Source organism: Puma concolor, chromosome B2 (assembly GCF_028749965.1).
Source record: "Puma concolor isolate L17-30 chromosome B2, mPumCon1.1.hap2, whole genome shotgun sequence".
Lineage (NCBI taxonomy): Eukaryota > Metazoa > Chordata > Mammalia > Carnivora > Felidae > Puma > Puma concolor.
In genome coordinates, this window is record NC_141671.1 from 85,948,655 (window position 1) to 85,967,257 (window position 18,603).

The 18,603-nt window shown below is 35.9% G+C and overlaps 1 pseudogene; it reads left to right on the top strand.

The window, feature by feature from the left end:
- Nucleotides 1-6,848: 6,848 nt before the first annotated feature.
- On the top strand, nucleotides 6,849-7,263 carry LOC112862296 (large ribosomal subunit protein uL14 pseudogene; annotated as a pseudogene).
- Nucleotides 7,264-18,603: the final 11,340 nt, after the last annotated feature.

The following is an 18,603-nucleotide window of genomic DNA, read 5'->3' on the forward strand; positions in this document are numbered from 1 at the left end:
TTTCATAATGGGGCTATCTTCTCAGGTTCAATAATCCCAACAAACTTTGTCTTTGTTGCTATTAGTGTATAATTGATTCTGTGTTTTGCCTATGGTTTATTCCTCTTATGTTTGTAGTTTCTCATTTCACGTGTGAATACTCACAAAAAACTCTGAACTCATGGCTTCTGGACATGCTTTCCAGTTCTACTCTAAGAGCCACTAGGTCCACCTGGATCTTCAGCCTCTAGGACCTTCAATTTGTCCACTCTCTTCTGCCCCTATAGTTCCAGTTGGCATTATCTCCACTAACCTCTGGGTTTTTGGGATCTTTATAATAATTGCTCTTTTTATATCACAGATATTAGCCCAGAAAGATTTAAAACTCATTTTAGCTGTGTTTTATTATTATTGTTTCTTAAAATTCAATTTAAAGAGTTCTTGATCACATCACTGAAATAGATCAGAAAAATGTCTCATCTCCTTCAATCAAATGTCATCAGGATTAAAATACAAATATCAAGTGTCATCATTATTAAAACACAGATGTCATTTGTTCAATAGAAACAATTCAGTATCACTATTACTAAGTCACTATTCTAGGCACTGGAATACATAGGGAACTAAGCTTGTTCTGAACTTTCAAGCTGCTCATGGTCTATTATAGGAAACATGATGATAAACTAATAGTTCTTAGTTATGACAAGAAAAAAAGTTATGCTTTTTTAAAAAAAGTTTGATAACACTTGCCAAATAAATGCTCACAAACCATAATGTAAGAGGATATGGGACTTTTCATGTGAATCATGTGTAGATGAGGGAATTTAGAAAAGTGTAATGACATATCCAAAGGCTGATGTGAATGGCAGAGGCTTAGTTTGGGTTCCTCAGAAGTAAAACCTTAGATAATGTCTTGAATACATGCAGTTTACTTGGGAGGCCAACCTAGTAAACAAGGCTGAGGGAAAGAACACAGTGAGAAGGGAAAAGAAGTAAAAACAATACAAGGTTTCATTTTGAATTTTTGTATAAGCAACAAAGGCTCAGTTCTCTCAGTGCCTCTGAAAATAAAGGGAGAGCCTCCAAATTGTTCTCCCAAAAGTCAGAATAATAGAGTATTTATCCATCGCTTCTGGCCATTATTGGTTGAGATTCCCACACGGATAGTGCATTGAGATAGAACTTGTGTAGAACTGTCCACCATAGTAGACTGGAATCAGTGGTAGACAGAAATGTGACACAGGAGCCAAAGGCATTTTCTAACAGGGGACGTTAAAGTTACTTGATACGAATAAGGCATAGGATGTGCGCAATGTTGCTGGGTATAGCAGACTGTGGGCTGTGAGTGGCAGGGCATAGCACTAAAAAATCAGGTGGGAATAAGATTATTAATGGTTGAAGGTGCCAAAGTATGAAATTTGAACTCTCCTTGGGCTAAACATTGGAGAACAGTTGAAAATTCATAAGTAGAAGTAACATGGTAGTATATGTGTTTGAGAAGCATTACACTGAAACAGTTTTGGTAATGACTTGAAAGTCATCTTCTTTGAGAGTAACAAGGCTAAGGAAGATGAAACTAGCTGGAGATGAAAGCAGTGGTTCTTTGGGGGGATGAGTAGTGATACTGAAATTGAAGGTTAAGGACTATATAATGGAGATAACGAATAAGTCATGGAGCAGAAACTAGCATCTAACTAGATATGCAAAGTAAAAGGAAAGAGAGTAAAGAATGGTGACTCACACCTTTGCAGGTCAATAAGGGAGATGGTGGTCCTAGCAATTAGAACTAGGGATGAAGTCCACATATTCAGCCAGTTAAAGGTACCAGGAGGCATTTGGAGCTTGAGCAATAGAAAAGGGTCTGGGTTGGGATATGGATTTGGATTTTTCTATAACTAAGTAGCAGGGCAATCTTCTATTGTGCAAGTGACTGGCCAAAAAGAACATACGCAAAGAGAAGAGATAAGAGCTGAGGACTCTGAGTAATGCCAATATCTAAGAAGCGAGTGGAAAAAAGAGAAACCACAAATGATAGTATAAGGAGCGAGTAAGAAAAGTTAAACCAAGAGAGACTGTAGCCATTAAATCTAAGAGAGCCTAAAATTTAAAGGAGAATATATTAAATTGTTTTAAATTACAACCATTTTATTAGTGCTAGCAATGGTCAATGGTGTTAAATATACTGTACAGTCAAGTAATGTGAGAATAATAAGTGGAAATTGGATTTTGCCGTTAGGCTGTCAGTGATCTTTGTAAGGGTAATTTCTGTGTAGTGGTGAGAAAAATTGTCAGCTCACAAGGAGTTAAGGAGAGAATGGAAGAAAATGCAAAATAACCTGGCTAGGATGGAAGAAAGAGAAATTAGCAGAGGGGATGATGTAAGAATAAATTAGGGCTTTTTTTAATATTAGAGAAGCATGAGCACCTTTACATGCTTAGGAGAAAGGACCAGCTGATATCAGAGAAAGAGAAAAAAATAATGGCACGAGATGGAAGGCGAGAGTAGCGCTTAGAGCATGATGGGTTAGTGTTGCATATAAAAAGGGATGCATCTTTCTCTTAAGCAAAAAAAGAAAAAGAAACAGGAAACATAGTTGAACTTAGGTGCTTAAACATGCTGGACAGCACGTTAAACTAGTCCAGATATTTACAACTGTAATGGCAATAAAATTAAACAAAACAGATTTTGGCTCCAGGATGACACTGGTTATTAAGGAGAACTTTCCCTTAATAGAATTTGTTAATGAATGTGTAGCACTTCCACTCCAGGAGATCTTTAAGGACAGCAGAGATAGCCATCAATCAGGAGTGATTTAGGTGAAGCCTAGTGATGAGGCCCCTGTTGATATCTCCCAGCACTATTCGTTCTGCCAGTAGACTATATCAGATAATGTTCATTTTGGAAGTGGCAGTTCTTAGCTCAGTTGTAGGTAAATGGTACACAGTAAGTACTTAATAAATAGCTATTAACTTAATGACATTACAGCCTCTACATTTTAAAAAGAAAGATATATCAATAATTTAATTAATTATTATCCTTGGACCAGAAACTACTAGCACCACTGGGGTTCTAATTAGGAAAATTATTAATAGAAAGACATTTTGTTTGCAAGATTGGCTTAATTTGTATTTCTGATATAAATTTTACACATTTCTGTAGTGATGTGCTTTTGTGATTTTAGTTCCTGTCTTTGAACACAGAAAGTCCTTGTTTTTTAAACCATCGAAGAAAAGGCACTGCATCTGAAGACCTGTTTTTAGAAGTGCAATATCTAGGGCATCCTTGGGTCAGTTTCTGATATTACTTGAAGCCTCAGTGGAGTTGATCCAAAGAGGGCTATATCATTTGTTCACAATAGGGCTCACACTGTCTCTTAGGTGGGGTCCCCTAAGAGGTAGGAAACTTGAAGAATAATTGCCCAGTCTACAGTCAATAGGCAATTGTTTTCTCAACTGAGAATTATTCACTTGCTTTGACCCAACTTAGGGGTTTTCTCATCACTCTGCAGCTCTAAATGCAACAGAAAACTGCTGTAGGATATGGCTGTCTGCCTGTTTTCTCCTGAAATTAGGTGATTCTTTTCCTGTCAGGAGCACAAATCTGCAGAGTCTGAGAATCAGATCCACAGCCAGTGTGTCTAACCTTCAATATGGAAAACATAACGTGCAGTTTTTATTTCTATAATATTTGGCACTTCTCTAATATTCTGACTGACATATTCTCTTCAGGCCCTTCGCATTTTATTTCAAAGTGGTTATTTGGAAGATGTTCTCCCTTTAAATAAGGAAACTATTTTAAACTATTTTAAACTTTTAACTTATATAGATGGCATACAATATAAAACTATGCTTTCTATAGGAGCTATGATATAATGGCTTCTTTTCTCTGTTTTTTTTTATTATTTATTTTTTTTTTAATTTTTAACGTTTATTTATTTTTGAGACAGAGAGAGACAGAGCATGAACGGGAGAGGGTCAGAGAGAGAGGGAGACACAGAATTGGAAGCAGGCTCCAGGCTCTGGGCCATCATCAGCCCAGAGCCGGACGCGGGGCTTGAACTCACGGACCGTGAGATCGTGACCTGAGCTGAAGTCGGACGCTTAACTGACTGAGCCACCCAGGCGCCCTTCTCTGTTTTTTTTTAATATAAAGGGATAGATCCCTTTAAGTGTATATTGTGGAGCATAAATACATCCTTATGAAGGGAAACAAATAACCTTCCTTCTTGCAAGTTTCAGAAAGAACAAGAATATGCATGAGTCAAGTGTAGTTCACGTAGACAGACCCAAGTCTTGGCTAAGATGTCATTGTCCATTGAGTGCTATTTATCTGGTATAATTACACATTTCAGCTGGATATTCCGAGTCCAGAGGTTCTTTAACTTTTGAATCACGGAAGGCACACCAAAGGCATCTGGAAAATATTGTGCCAACACTAGAGTGAAAACTATTTACAGTTTTCAAAGAAGACTACCCATATGTAATTATCTATACCACAAATTATCCATTTTCTAAAAGTTAGTTTCACAGCCATACTGTCCTGGCTCTTCTTTGATAATTTCAGATAATATTTTCAGTCACTTGTTCGTGTGGTGAAATACCAGGCAACTATTTCTTTAGGAAAATTCTAATCATGTTCAGATACATCTGAAATCCCTTGTTCAAAAGAGGTAGGGTATCCTTTCACAAATTCTGTACAAAAAAACCCAATCACACTTGTTCTTACTTCTAAATCACTAAATTGAAAAGGTGAGTAAGTAGCATAGAATAATAGCACTCTAGGTGCTCATCAGAGAGCATCATTTCAGATGAGTAATTATTTTTCCAGAATTTAGAAAAATCTTATTTTCCTGCAGATAACAGAAGTATTTACTTTGGTTCCTGGGTCACAAATTGGTGTCCCATAGCCCAAACGGGCTTATGTATGGTTTTATTCAGCTCATAGTGTCCAAAACATATCTTTAAATTAGATAACAATATTTCAAAATCAAGAGATTTCACTTAAAATTAGAATATTTGACTTTTCATGGGAAACTGGTAACCTGTGTTGTTACAAGCTTATAATTTACACAGGCTTAAAGAATCCTCATTATACTTCTTTACCCACTTATTACATCTGCAGTCATTTGAGTTAGCTACCCCTGACAACAAATATCTGGTTCAAATTCTAGATCCACTTATTAATTGTGCCAGCTTGAAAAAAAGTTATATAACTTAACTACACCTCAGTTCTCTCATGTATCAAATGGAAATCACAATACCTGTTTTACTGAATAAGTCTTATTAAACTAAGTTCTAGATATCTCAGAGTACAGACAACCCCTACCATTAATGTAATCCTGGGGAAAAGGTAGCGAGCTCATTTTCACTTCAAATTCCTTAGGTCATGAATTTATGAAGTGATCCAGAATCTGTCCTATTTCTTTCAGGCTTCAAAACCTGATTGGTCAGTCTCTGGTACCAGTTCACATTAATCAAGTCTATAATTCTGATGCTAAACATTCAAATGTATGCTATTTGGTGGCATAAATAATTGTTGAGGTATTAGACATTTGAGTCCTATGGCCAACACATTTTCCCTTCAGATAATTTACATGAATTGTCAAATTCCAACCCAGAGGACATTCAGTTACAATTAGAAATATGAGTAGTATATACGCTAGTTAAGTCCTCGGACTAGGTATTCTGTTCTTCAGATACTTGAATGGGAAAATGCAGCTCAGTCAGGAGGTGGCTTGGTGAATATGAAATCACAAAACAACCAAAATTAGCTATAAGATTTGAATAATAGCTGATGGAATTAGATGAAGCTCTAATGTTACAACTAGGCATGAAAAGCCTTTAGCTTATATCCCCCACTTGCTTGGGGTGTCCTTGGATGGATAGTGATTATATTTGACACTGAATTCTACTTATTTTATTTTCATGCTTAACCTACGTTCCTTCTGATTGATATTGATATTTCGTTGGACATGTGAATTCATGCAATCAGGATTCATTCAAGGCTTACTCTTCTGAGAGAATTTTTGTCTTTCTATGATAGGTTGTCTATCCCTGTCCAGATTGATTATGTCTTGATCTTCCTGTTTAACGCTCAAAAGATAATCTTATTTGCAATTTCTTTGTAACTTTTGAGTTACAATTCGGATTGGCTCTTCTCCTTTTAGCTCCTTGTAAGAATTTGCTCCCCAAATTCCACTAATTATCTTTTTAACATTTGTCTCTGTGTATTGTTTGTATGCCTGTATTGTGTGTGTGTGTCCACATGCTTTAGGAAGCATGTTTAATGGAACCTGCTATACACGTCTCTTGAGTTTTAAAGAAAATAATTTATCCTCTCTAGTTCTGTTTTTAAAATCTGCCATATGTGGTGATTAGAATATTTACCTGATATCTGACTGTTACCAGAGGGGAGGTGGGTGGGGGGATAGGTGATATAAGGGATGGGGATTAAAGAGTACACTTATCATGATGAAAAAAATAAAATAATTTAGAAAAATATTTATCTGAGAACTTTTCCATTTTTAGTTCCTCTGATCTCATGATTATCTTGATATTAAAGAAGTCATGATATTGAATCATAAACAGCAGTTCATAGCATTTTTTACCTAAAAGTCTCAAATAACTGTGGCAAAAAAAATCATATACATTTGCTGTAAGTTATAAAATAACTTGAATTTCTCAAGATTTTACTGGCAGATCCAAAAAGACAAAAATATTTACCACAAAACATGTGGTCCTCAACTTTACTTCAATGACTAATACACTTACTTAAGAAAAAAAAAAGCTACAGCTACAGCGTATTTTTGTTTTGTTTTGTTTTGTTTTGTTTTGTTTTGTTTTGTTCCTGTCCCTTTCCTGATTTCAAGATGTCTAAACAAGGCCGTGGCAGGTCCTCCAGTGTGAAATTCTGGATTTCCCTATCTTCCCATAGGAGCCATGACCAACTGTACTGACAACACAAGAGTCAAAAATCTGTATATCATCTCTGTGACAGGGATTGAGGACAACTGAACAGACTTCCTGTTGCTGGTATGAGTGACAGGGTGATGGCCATAGTGAAGAAAGGCAAACCAGAGCTCAGAAAGAAGGTATGTCCAGCAGCGGTAATTCAACAACAAAAGTCATACCAGAGAAAAGATGGCCTGTTTCTCTATTTTGAAGAAAGCGAGGGATAATAAGCATTAAAGAAGAAATGAAAAGTTCTGCTATCATGGGATGAGTTGCAAAGGAGTGTGTAGACTTTTGGCCAAGCTTTCATCCAATGCTGGCTGCATTGCATGATTCTTTGATATATTTGTTAAAAGAAAAAAAAATTGGGGGCGCCTGGGTGGCTCAGTCGGTTGAGTGTCTGACTTAGTCTCAGGTCATGATCTCACCGTTTGCAGGTTCAAGACCCACCTCTGGGACAGCTCAGAGCCTGAAGCCTGCTTCAGATTCTCTGTCTCCCTCTCTGTCTGCCCTCCCTTGCTTGCGCGCGCTCTCTCTCTCTCTCTCAAAAAGAAACAGATACACTTTAAAAAAATTAAAAATTATTTCCCTCCACCCCCAAAATAGAAATTAAAAAAATTTTAAAGGTACAAAACTTATTGACTACATGAATATACTCACATGAAAAAAACCATACCTCATTTTCTGACGTGTAGATTTTAGGTCATCATTTGTGAGGTTTCAACTTTATATTCTAAAGTAGTAGAACACCTCCATGTATATTTTTCACAGTATAATTATTAAGTTTTTAAAAGTTTAAAATTATGTTCAAATATATTTTAATTACATTATTTTATATTGTATAATAGTTATAAAAATAGCACAGAATAAATAACAAGCACTGAAGTCATTATATGTAGGTCACAATTATTTAAAAACTGTAGTATAGAACAATAGTAGATCATAAAAATTCAATTTGATCCTAATTTATTGAAAACAGATGAGCTCTTAATTATTCACTGTGCTTCATAAAACTCAAGGTATGTTTAATATAGGTCAGGTATGCCTTGAAATCTAAAGAAACAAAACAGTCATATAAAAAAGAGAAACTTGACTGAGGGCTAAGCAAAATCTTAGTGAAGGAAAAAAAAGGGAAGGGAACTAAGTTTACTGTACATACATGTTTTTTGGTCCTATGTTTCCTGTGAACACAAGAAAGTCAAGATGTAAAAGAGAAAGTAACTAAGCTGACAGTGAAGCCAATAAATACCATTATTAAACTCCTGCTTAATTTAATTTTCAGAACACATGTAAATTTAAGATAGTTGTCAGTGAGAGGAAATATTTTGAGGGAGTTGCTTTTTTTTCCAAATTTTGTGGCAATAGAAGAAAAAGAGTAGTCGGAAATAAAGTGACACTTTGTTCTCACGTGGCTTATTGTGGAATTTTTATTTTCCAATGTTATTGTTTTCTGTCAGTTGGTATGCCAGAATAACCAGTAACTGAATAGCTGAATTCAGTTATTTATCCAGCAGAAAGATAGTGAATGAGGATCTCAAAGAGGTACCTATATGATAACCAACACATGGAAAAACTGAGGTGTCCATCAATGGATAAATAAATGGATAAAAAAGATGTAAAAGATGTGACCTATAAAATGGAATATTACTCAGCAATGAGAAAGAAAGAAGACTTGTCATTGTGACACAGTGCATGGAACCTGGGGGCATTGTGGTTAGTGAAAGAAGCCAGACAGATAAAGACAAATACTGTGTGGTGTACTTACATGTGGAAGCTAAATGAAAACAGTAGAAAAGTAGATGCCAGGCACTGGAGAGTTGGGAAAATAGGGAGGGTTTGGTAAAAGGGTATAAATTTTCAGCTATCACATGAATAAGGTCGGAGGATCTGATGTATAACATAGTAACCATAGTTGATAATATTGTGCTGTATAATTGAAATTTGCTAAGAGAGTAGAACTTAAATGTTCTCACACATGTGAAGAAGATAAATATGTGAGGAATCCTTTCATGATGTATACATATATCAAATTACCACAATGTATAACTTAAATATCTTACAATTTTATTTGTCAATCTTACCTCATTGATGCTGAAAAAAAAAAAAAAGGTTAGTGAATGGAGGCTGAGGACTAGGCAGAAAGAGGTTCAGTAAGTGGGATGTGGGGTTAGCATGTGAAAGGAGAAACTGAGGACTATATTAAGATGAACTGCTGAGATATCTAGACTAGTCAAATTCATAGAGAATGAAGGTAGGATGGGAGTTGCCAGAGGCCGGAAGGCAACAGGAATGGGGAGTTAGTATTTAATGAGTAAAGAATTACAATTTAGAAAGAAGGAAAAGATCTGCACAAGGATGGTGCTGATGGTTGCACAGCAATGTAAATGTGCTTAATGCCTTAGAACTGTACATTTAAAATGTTTAAAATCCTGGAGTTTGTGTTATCTACAACTTCTCACAACTTTTAAAAATATAATATAAAAATTCAAAAGAAAGATGAATTGGTAATCCAGTAATTGGTGGTCCTACAACAGAGATGCTCTTAATATGATGTGATGAAAATGGCATTTACTTCTGCAATTTTTCTCCTAAAAAAAAAAACCCAAGTCTAATCATGTGAAAAATATCAGAAACGCACAGACTGTGTGATATTCTACAAAATAGCTGACCATTCCTCAAAACTTTCATGAAAAATAAGGTTGTGAAACCGCTTCCACTGTACAGAAGTACAGACACCAGGAATCAAAGAGAAATCCCTTTGTCCACTGATCAACAAAAAGAATACACTCCTTCCTCTTACTTCTATTCAATCCAAGGGGAAAAGAGGACATGAAGCCAGGGGACAGGATCTAATACTCTTGTTTTCTTTCAGGTCTCCTACTTCCAAACTGCACTGGTCTGAGAAGTAGGAAAATTTGATTCTGCTTGGTAATCTCTTAAATTCTGTGAGATCTTTCTGTTCTAATGCCTAAAATAAGCCACTTGTGCTTAGAAGTCAAGAATTGCATGGTTTTTATTTGTCTCTTTTAATTCAGTTCTCCTAAAATAACTCCTCTAAATGCTATGATTAACTCCAATAGGGTAGCCAGTCCGGGGGAAAATTACTAGAGGAAATAAAGCAACTCTCTACTAGAGGAAAATAGACTACAATAATCTCATCATGTCAATAGCTTTCTCAAGAATATGTATGGCTTTCTCATTACCCATAAGTAATATCCACTTGTAATGTGATTTTCAAGGTTTTCCATTTTTCTAGACTGATCTCTAAATACACAGAAGAAATATACAATAAAACCTCACGTCTAAAATTGACTTATCCTCACAATGCTACCCAGCATGTTTACCCCTTCCTCCCTACCTCTACCTGTGCCATCTTCACAACCTGACATATCATCTTTGATATTAAGATCACTAAAATGGTAGGCAGCGAGATTAAGACTAGATCCACAAGCCAACCTGACTCCTGAGTTTGAAGCTTTTTCCTACATAGCATTCTGTATTGTTTTTCAGTCCTTCAAGTTTTTGGTAACTTTTGAAGATCAGATGCTAGGAAACTTTCCAAAGCCATATGGCCTTTTTCATTTCCCTGTCTATCTGTCTATCTCTCTCCCTTTCATGCTCTTGCTCTGACTTGTTTATTCTTTTGGTCTCCTTCTTTTACTGAAATACATAGAATGATTTCTGTTGTTCTTGCATCTGTAGCTGCCTTTCTCACCACTGTATGCAGACAATAAACCAGGACCGTAAGTTATATTAATATGAATCAAAGGCCTATGCCATTAGACTTTCATAGAGACTGATATGATACAAGATGAACAAATTTGCCCCCTACCCGTTTCTTCTCAATCCCAGTTCAGAAAGTCAACTCAATACATTCTGCTTGCTTGCTTGCTTTTTCAGGTCCAAAGAGGTTTTTGGCTACCCAATGGAGATCCTAAGTGTTTGTTATAAAAGTTATTGTTTTAACTCTTCTAGTTATAGCTTAGCAATAGAAAAATTGCATTAATTTGTAATATAAAGATGCATAGCAGTTAGTGTTTTGTGAACATGAACATATCAGAGTGTAAGGGTTATGATCTTTATCTGTGTGCTCCAGAAAGTGTATGATAGTTGTCACGTTTGTTAGCACCAGCCTAGCGCAAGATTAATTCCCAGCATTCTCAGTAGCAACTATTCTCGTGTCATGAGTAGAGCCAAATTACTGATAGTTGATGAAATACTGTATGGCCCACATGTCACAGACAGTCAGCTCTGCTCAGTAAATGACACAGCAAGTAATAGAATTCACTTAAGTTACTTTCTCATTGATATATTTAGTACAAGATTACAATTTCTTATTCATACTGCAGCAATGATGTAAGTATGACTTATGTCACTACAGTTTCTTGCCCAATATCCGTTTTGTCCTCTAGCCTTACTAATACAATGTTAATTTAGTTAGGGGCAAAAAAAGCATTGTTTTCCTGGCTCCTTTGCCTCTAAGGTTTGACCCATGACAAAGTTCTATCCAATGAGCTGTAATCAGAAATTAAATTGGAGTGGGGGGGCACCATGAAAGTTTTTTTTTTTTTTTCTTGAAATAAGGAGCCAAACACAACTGGCATGAGACTGATGACCTCCACCTTTTTTCTTGCAGTTTAGACTCTGATGTGAGGCAGCAGCTTGTGAGTGGGAGGAAGGAAGGAGCTTGGTTAATTCCGTTTTTGCAACATGGACCAATCATGAATGGCTTACTTCCAGATTTCTGTGTTATGTGAAAAAACAATTTGTTTAAGCTGGATAATTGAGTTCTTTCATCTGCAGCCAAACATAATCCCAATTACTATACTCTTTTCAAATAAAATCTAGTATATTCTAAGACAAGTAAGGTACAAGTGTCCTTTTAACCATGAAGACCTGATTTTAGGGGTATTGGTGGTTGTAACTTGTGTGGTAAAGTCTCCTACAGCTGTTACACTGGACAGCACCAAACTCTGACAAAGTCAAAGTCAAAGCCAATGTTACACTTCAGTAAATTTTCCATGCTCTATTGCTTGCCAAGATCTTCCAAATCTGAAATAAGAAGGGGGGAAATTCCCAGGAATAATTGAAAGAATAAAACATTATTTGTTTGCTATTTATTTCTGGAACAGTGACTTATTCCAAGATTTGAAAAACTAAATGACTGATCAGGTCATTCACCAAGAAAAAATAAAATAAATTCTAAATGCAAATAGCGAGCACGCTCAATCCCTCCCTCCCTCTCTCTCTCTCTCTCTCTCTCTCTCTCTATATATATATATACAAAAATACTTCTAGCATGTAGTTGTCTTAAATTTACTTGTGATATGAGGCCTGCATTTATGATTTAATTATCTGAAGCCTCTGAACGTTGAAGTACATTTTGAAACATAACATTTTACTCTTTTCTTTACACTGTAAATAATTTTCTCTCAAGCTTAGACATGTCTAAAACTTGTATTAATTAATTAGCAATAAATAAATCGTTGAGAGTTTATTGTGTGTAGTAGATATTCCCTTAGCCACAGTTGGCTTCCACCAGCTTTTGAAGCCTGCTGTGCTCATCCCTTCCCAATTCTCACTTCAGTGCCATCACATTTTCAGCTTGAAATCTGCTATACTGGGAATGCTTACACCAAAGAAATTGGCTAATGCTGCAAATCAATCCTGTGCGTGTGCGTGTGTGTGTTGGGGCAGGGCTACTCATTATTTTTTTTTTTTAATTTTTTTTTTCAACGTTTATTTATTTTTGGGAGAGAGACAGAGCATGAACGGGGGAGGGGCAGAGAGAGAGAGGGAGACACAGAATCGGAAACAGGCTCCAGGCTCTGAGCCATCAGCCCAGAGCCTGACGCGGGGCTCGAACTCACGGACCGCGAGATCGTGACCTGGCTGAAGTCGGACGCTTAACCAACTGCGCCACCCAGGCGCCCCAGGGCTACTCATTATTAAGTACCACCTACATAGCACCACAAAAGATATAAATGTAACTAAGACACCACTCTACTCTTATTTCTTCAGCAAATATTTAGTATATTTTTTTGTCATTTACTTGTTAGGTTCCACAAATATTACAATGATATTCTGCATGATCCTTCCATTCATTCATGACAAGTTTTAAAATGTCCACTTCGAGTAGACATGCATTGCTGCTATTTGGAGTTTACACTAAAGTAGGCAAGGTCTTCAACTCAAGATGTTTACAATATAGCAGAGGCTATTCCATCTGCCCACACACCACTATGGTGCAAGGCAGTGTGCGATAAGGACTGAGGGAAGGCAAAGTCAATGTGTAATGTCATTCTGAACAGGAGAGAGAACTTGTGTGTGATCTGGTAAACCTTACAATGCTTCACTGAAGTGGTACCATTTGCCCTGCATCTCAACACTTGGAGAAAAAATTCATTGGTTAAAGTGAGTGCAGGTGGCGAGCAGATAGCTTCTTTACTATTTTGAACTTATTTCTGCTATTTTCTCATATTTTATTGAAATTAAGTTTATGTGTCTTTTTTCTCCATTACTCTTTGAGAACTCTTCACAAAGCAGAAGATGAATACTAGCCTGTTGTGTCTCCTGGCACAGAAACTATCACAGTGCAAATCCTTAATAAATGCCTCTGGACTGAATTCAAATGGGAGAAATAAAGAAACATGAAGGTTGTGTTTAGGAAATGGTGAGCACTGTAATTTGGTTGGGTGAAAGATTATGAGAGGTGAAGTGTATAAGACATATAAATAAGAAAATCAGGTGAAATCAGATCATGAATTAATTACATAGACAGAAACTTACCTTTATTTTCAGTGGGCTTTTAAAAAGTATTTAGTAGGGAAAAATAATCACAGCATGTACTAGCAGAATAATATGACAGCTGGGTTCGAAAGTAGATTACCATGTAGAGGCAATAATAAACATTTAGAAAATAATGAAATAATAGGGGTAGCAAATCACAATGGCCTGAACTACCAAGGGGACAAAAAGGAATGAAATGATAGAATATAGTAGACTTCGAGGTAGATTAAACAGGAGAATTTGTTCTCATATTGTATAAGACAGATGAGTTAGAGGAAAGAAATATAGATGACCTTGGAAGTTCTGAGCCAAAGTGACTGGGAACATGAATCTATTTGAAGAACCAGAGAATTTCAAGATACCTTTCTTTTTGTCTGTTTATATTTTGAAGGATGTAAATTTTTGTACATGTTGAACTGGACTATTACATGGTTTATAAATATGTGAGATATTCATTAAGAAAAGTAAATTGTTCAATATATATGCTTACGTATGTAGTTACAGTTATTTGAAGAATAGTATGGCTCATATTTAAAAGAAACTCTTATTTATAACATAATGAACTATCACTGAAAATACATAGCATACACCAGATGTAGTGCCTAATTTATCTTTATTCTTAATCAAAATATCTATGTTCTCCCAAACCAGTAAAGTTGAAATAAATTATCTATATTCCAATAACTCATAAATTTTTGATGAATTTTTCTAAGTATACTTTGGGGTTGGTTAGTAGTTGTCACTCGTTAATATGAAGAAAATGACATGGCTAATCAAATGTATTTGTCATTTACTAAGAGACTATAACATAACTGATCTATTCCTAAAGTTCCATTGAGCTTATGTGAATTTCACATATAGCATAATGACTTTATTTTTTCCCAGTTTTATTGAGATATAATTGACATACATCATTCTATAAGTGTATAGCATATTCATCTGACTTCAGATGTGTGACCTAGAAGTACACCTTATGCTATAGAAGTTCATATTTAATGAGATTGAAGATTTTATTTAAATAACAATGGAACACAAAGTCCAGTTTTATTTGCAAAACTTGGCTTTAGTGTGAAATGGGTACACTGACTCTTTCTGGATGGCATGTTAACCTTTCTTTTGCCACTAGCTACTTAGTAAAAGTAAACTATTTTCATGTTCTGTGTTAAAATAAGGCTTGTGTCTATAAAACCATCTATGAATGCACTTTTTCCGTTAAGTAAAGGAAGCAGAATATTTGAGTCTTTTGACCTCAGAAGAACATTTTTGAGAAAGAATAATAGATTTAAATGCTTTGACTTGTTAAGCGGAGAAATTCTGTTCAATACTTCCAAAGTATTATTATAATGATGAATATATGAAAACAATAATATGAACAATATTTTTAAGTTTATTTATTTTTGAGGGAGAGAGAGACATCAGGGGAGGGACAGAGAGAGAGAGGGAGGGAGGGAGGGAGAGAGACAGACAGGCAGACAGAGAATCCCAAGCTCCATGTTGTCAGCACAGAACCTGATACAGGGCTGGATCTCACAAATCATGAGATCATGACCTGAGTCAAGATCAAGAGTTGGATGCTCCGCTGACTGAGCCACCCATGTGCCCCTGAACAGTAATTTTTTTTTTTTAGACGGAAATACCAGCAGAGACCTCAGAGTTAAGAGACTAAAGCTGGTAAGTGGTATGATATGAGATTTACTTTAACTGCCATCAGTTCTCCAGGGCCCTAGATATGTTAAGATGCAGATTTACTATTCTTTGGCTTCTTGTGGGAAGAAAACGACAACATATCTAATTTTCATAAGTTGCTTTCCTATTTTGAATTCTTAAAATATTCACTTCAGGAAAGTATAACTAAGGTATGTGAGAGTGTGTATATGTATATGTGGTTGCTAGGTATGATTTTTTAAAATATGTATGAATATAAAGAATTATGAACCTAACTTAATTCCCTGACAGCAGCAAACATCAACAAGGCAAAAATTGACTATCAAGGGGATACGCAAGATAATATTGGACTATGGTTGAAACATAATGAAAATAATAAATTAGGAAATATTTCAACTGTCTCTTTCTTGCCATGTGCATTTAGTAATATACAAATGAGAAAGCTTAGAATATCACATAGAAAAGCAGTCTAAGTTTTTTTTTAATGCATAACATATGATTTAAGATCAGTTTGGGAGTTAAAAACAGTTGTGTGGAGGTGTGTAGGGCATGTTTATTGCATTGAATGTTTATTCCTGACTGATTAATAGCCCCCAAATTTTTTAGATTCTACTCAAAGTGAACATGCAAGTCACGTTTTACTTAATTTTTTCCTCATAGTAGATTCATGCTTTTTGATGAACTTAAATTCTGAGTTGGTCACATTGATAAGTTACTCCCTCTTCCAATGTGACTAATTGCCTTTTTTTTTTTTTAACGTTTATTTATTTTTGAGACAGAGAGAGACAGAGCATGAACGGGGGAGGGTCAGAGAGAGAGGGAGACACAGAATTGGAAGCAGGCTCCAGGCTCTGAGCCGTCAGCACAGAGCCCGACGCGGGGCTCAAACTCATGGACCGCGAGATCATGACCTGAGCTGAAGTCCGACGTTTAACCGACCGAGCCACCCAGGTGCCCCACTAATTGCCTTCTTTTGTGAGGAACTGAACATGCACTTTATTGAATAAGCAAGTGGAGGTTAATAGAATATAGCTTTTAGGGGCACCTGGGTGGTTCAGCCAGTTAAGTGTCTGACACCTGATTTTGGCTCTAGTCATGATCTCACAGTTTGTGAGATAGAGCCCGAGTCTGGCTTGTGCTTGGGATTCTCTCTCCCTCTCTCTATGCCCCTCCCCTACTCACACTCTCTGTCTCTCTCAAAATAAATAAATAAACTAAAAAAAAGAGAACAGACTAGTTTTCCCACCAGAAACAAATACTTTCATGGTAGCTGGGCATAGTCACTGATGATGTAGTTTGCGAATGGAGAATATTTTTCCCATTGTGCAGAGGAGGGTAGTTATGTGTATTTAAAAACCGGTAGTGGGTTCCAAATTCTTATCAGAATTTTACTCTATCATGGAACTTAATAAATTATGCTGATGTATCAAGGAAAAGCAAATGATAGAGCAAAAATATAATTCTTAGAATAATCAATAACTCTGACTCATTAACTATGTCCTAAGGTCTGATTTTTTTTAAACTTTCAATGATGCCAAATTTATATTAAGAATCTGAGAAACTTGCTACCACTCTGCTCCAAATTCATTAATATCTGTGGCCACAATTCTGGTAATGACCCCCAATGGGTCTCCCCACCCCTACTCTTCATCCCTACAAGATATTCTCAACACAGTATCCAGAGTATTCCTTTTAATAGAAGTCAGATCACTCCTATTTTCAAAACCCCGAGTAAAAGCAAAATTGCTTATTATGGTCAAAATCCCTAAGTTAGGTACCCTGAATCCCAAAGTCATCTTTCTAACCTTATCTTTTGCTATTCTATTGTTTCACACCATTCCAACTGAACTGATAGAGCTTTCTATCATCATCCTTAACATGCTTCCACATTACTGTGTTCCACACTAATTATTCTGTCTGCTTGAACATTGTTTCCCCATATATCCATATGTCTATTTCTCTTATGCACTTCAAATCGCCTCTTCATCAAGGCTATCCAGACCACCCTACTTTTTAAAAATAAAACTCCCCATGCAATATGGTCCTCCTTACCCTTCTTTACTTTACTTTATGGTATTTATTGCCTTCTAACCTACATATAATTTAATTGCTTATTATGTTTATTATGTGTTTCCTTGTTGGACAGGGCTTTTTTTCTTGCTTTGATCACTGATAAATCCCAAAACCTAGAAGTGGAGTATAGTGGGTTCTCAACAAATATTTGTTGCATGAATGAGTGAAGGCTTTACTATAGTTAAAGAGTTGAGAAAAAGTAATAATCTCTTACTATTTCAAGAAAAATAACCCGCAATAAAGCTTAGAATGCAATTAGTCAGGAAGTATAAATAATTAAACTGCCACTGAAAAACAAGACAAGTACTTATTAAATGTCTACTTTCCTTTATATGATTTAAATGTCTCTTCTATTTCTAGGCAGATTGTAATGAAAGCTACTGAGAAGTCATTGTGTACATAGAGATCTTGATTGACCATAATCAGCGAATTACTTAGAGGAAAAAACTACATAAATATTTTCTTAAAAGTTAAATTCAGTGTAATATCATACCAGTGTATTTTAAATAATATTAAAACAGTATATATTAGACAATAAAATAATTTGAACTCCAAGTATACTAAAAATATACGTTCATCTCTTAAAGTCGTTCACTATAGGAACATGGAACGTCTGATGGTGTAGAAAGTGTGTAGAGTTCTAGTGTCTTTAAGAGGTTCTTATAGGGGCGTCTGGGTGGCTCAGTCTGTTAAGCGTCCAACTTCAGCTCAGGTCATGATCTCGCGGTCCGTGAGTTCGAGCCCCTGCGTCGGGCTCTGGGCTGATGGCTCAGAGCCTGAAGCCTGCTTCCGATTCTGTGTCTCCCTCTCTCTCTGACCCTCCCCCATTCATGCTCTGTCCCTCTCTGTCTCAAAAATAAATAAACGTTAAAAAAAAAAAAAACTCAAAAAAAAGAGGTTTTTATAATGTCATGAAAAATCAGTATTGGCTTAGATTTCAAATGTTCTATAAACTCATTCAGATTAAATGTCTCTCAGCTTCTGTTGTTCAAAGATTTTTTTTTTTGTTTTTTGTGTTTTTTTTGTTTTTTGTGTTTTTTTTTTTGTAGCATGAATAAGCCTCTTCAAAAAAAAACAAACAAAAAAACCAGCTTACCCCTGTGAGTCCCTTTCTGTTAAGCAGGACAGGGGGATATACTTCTTTGC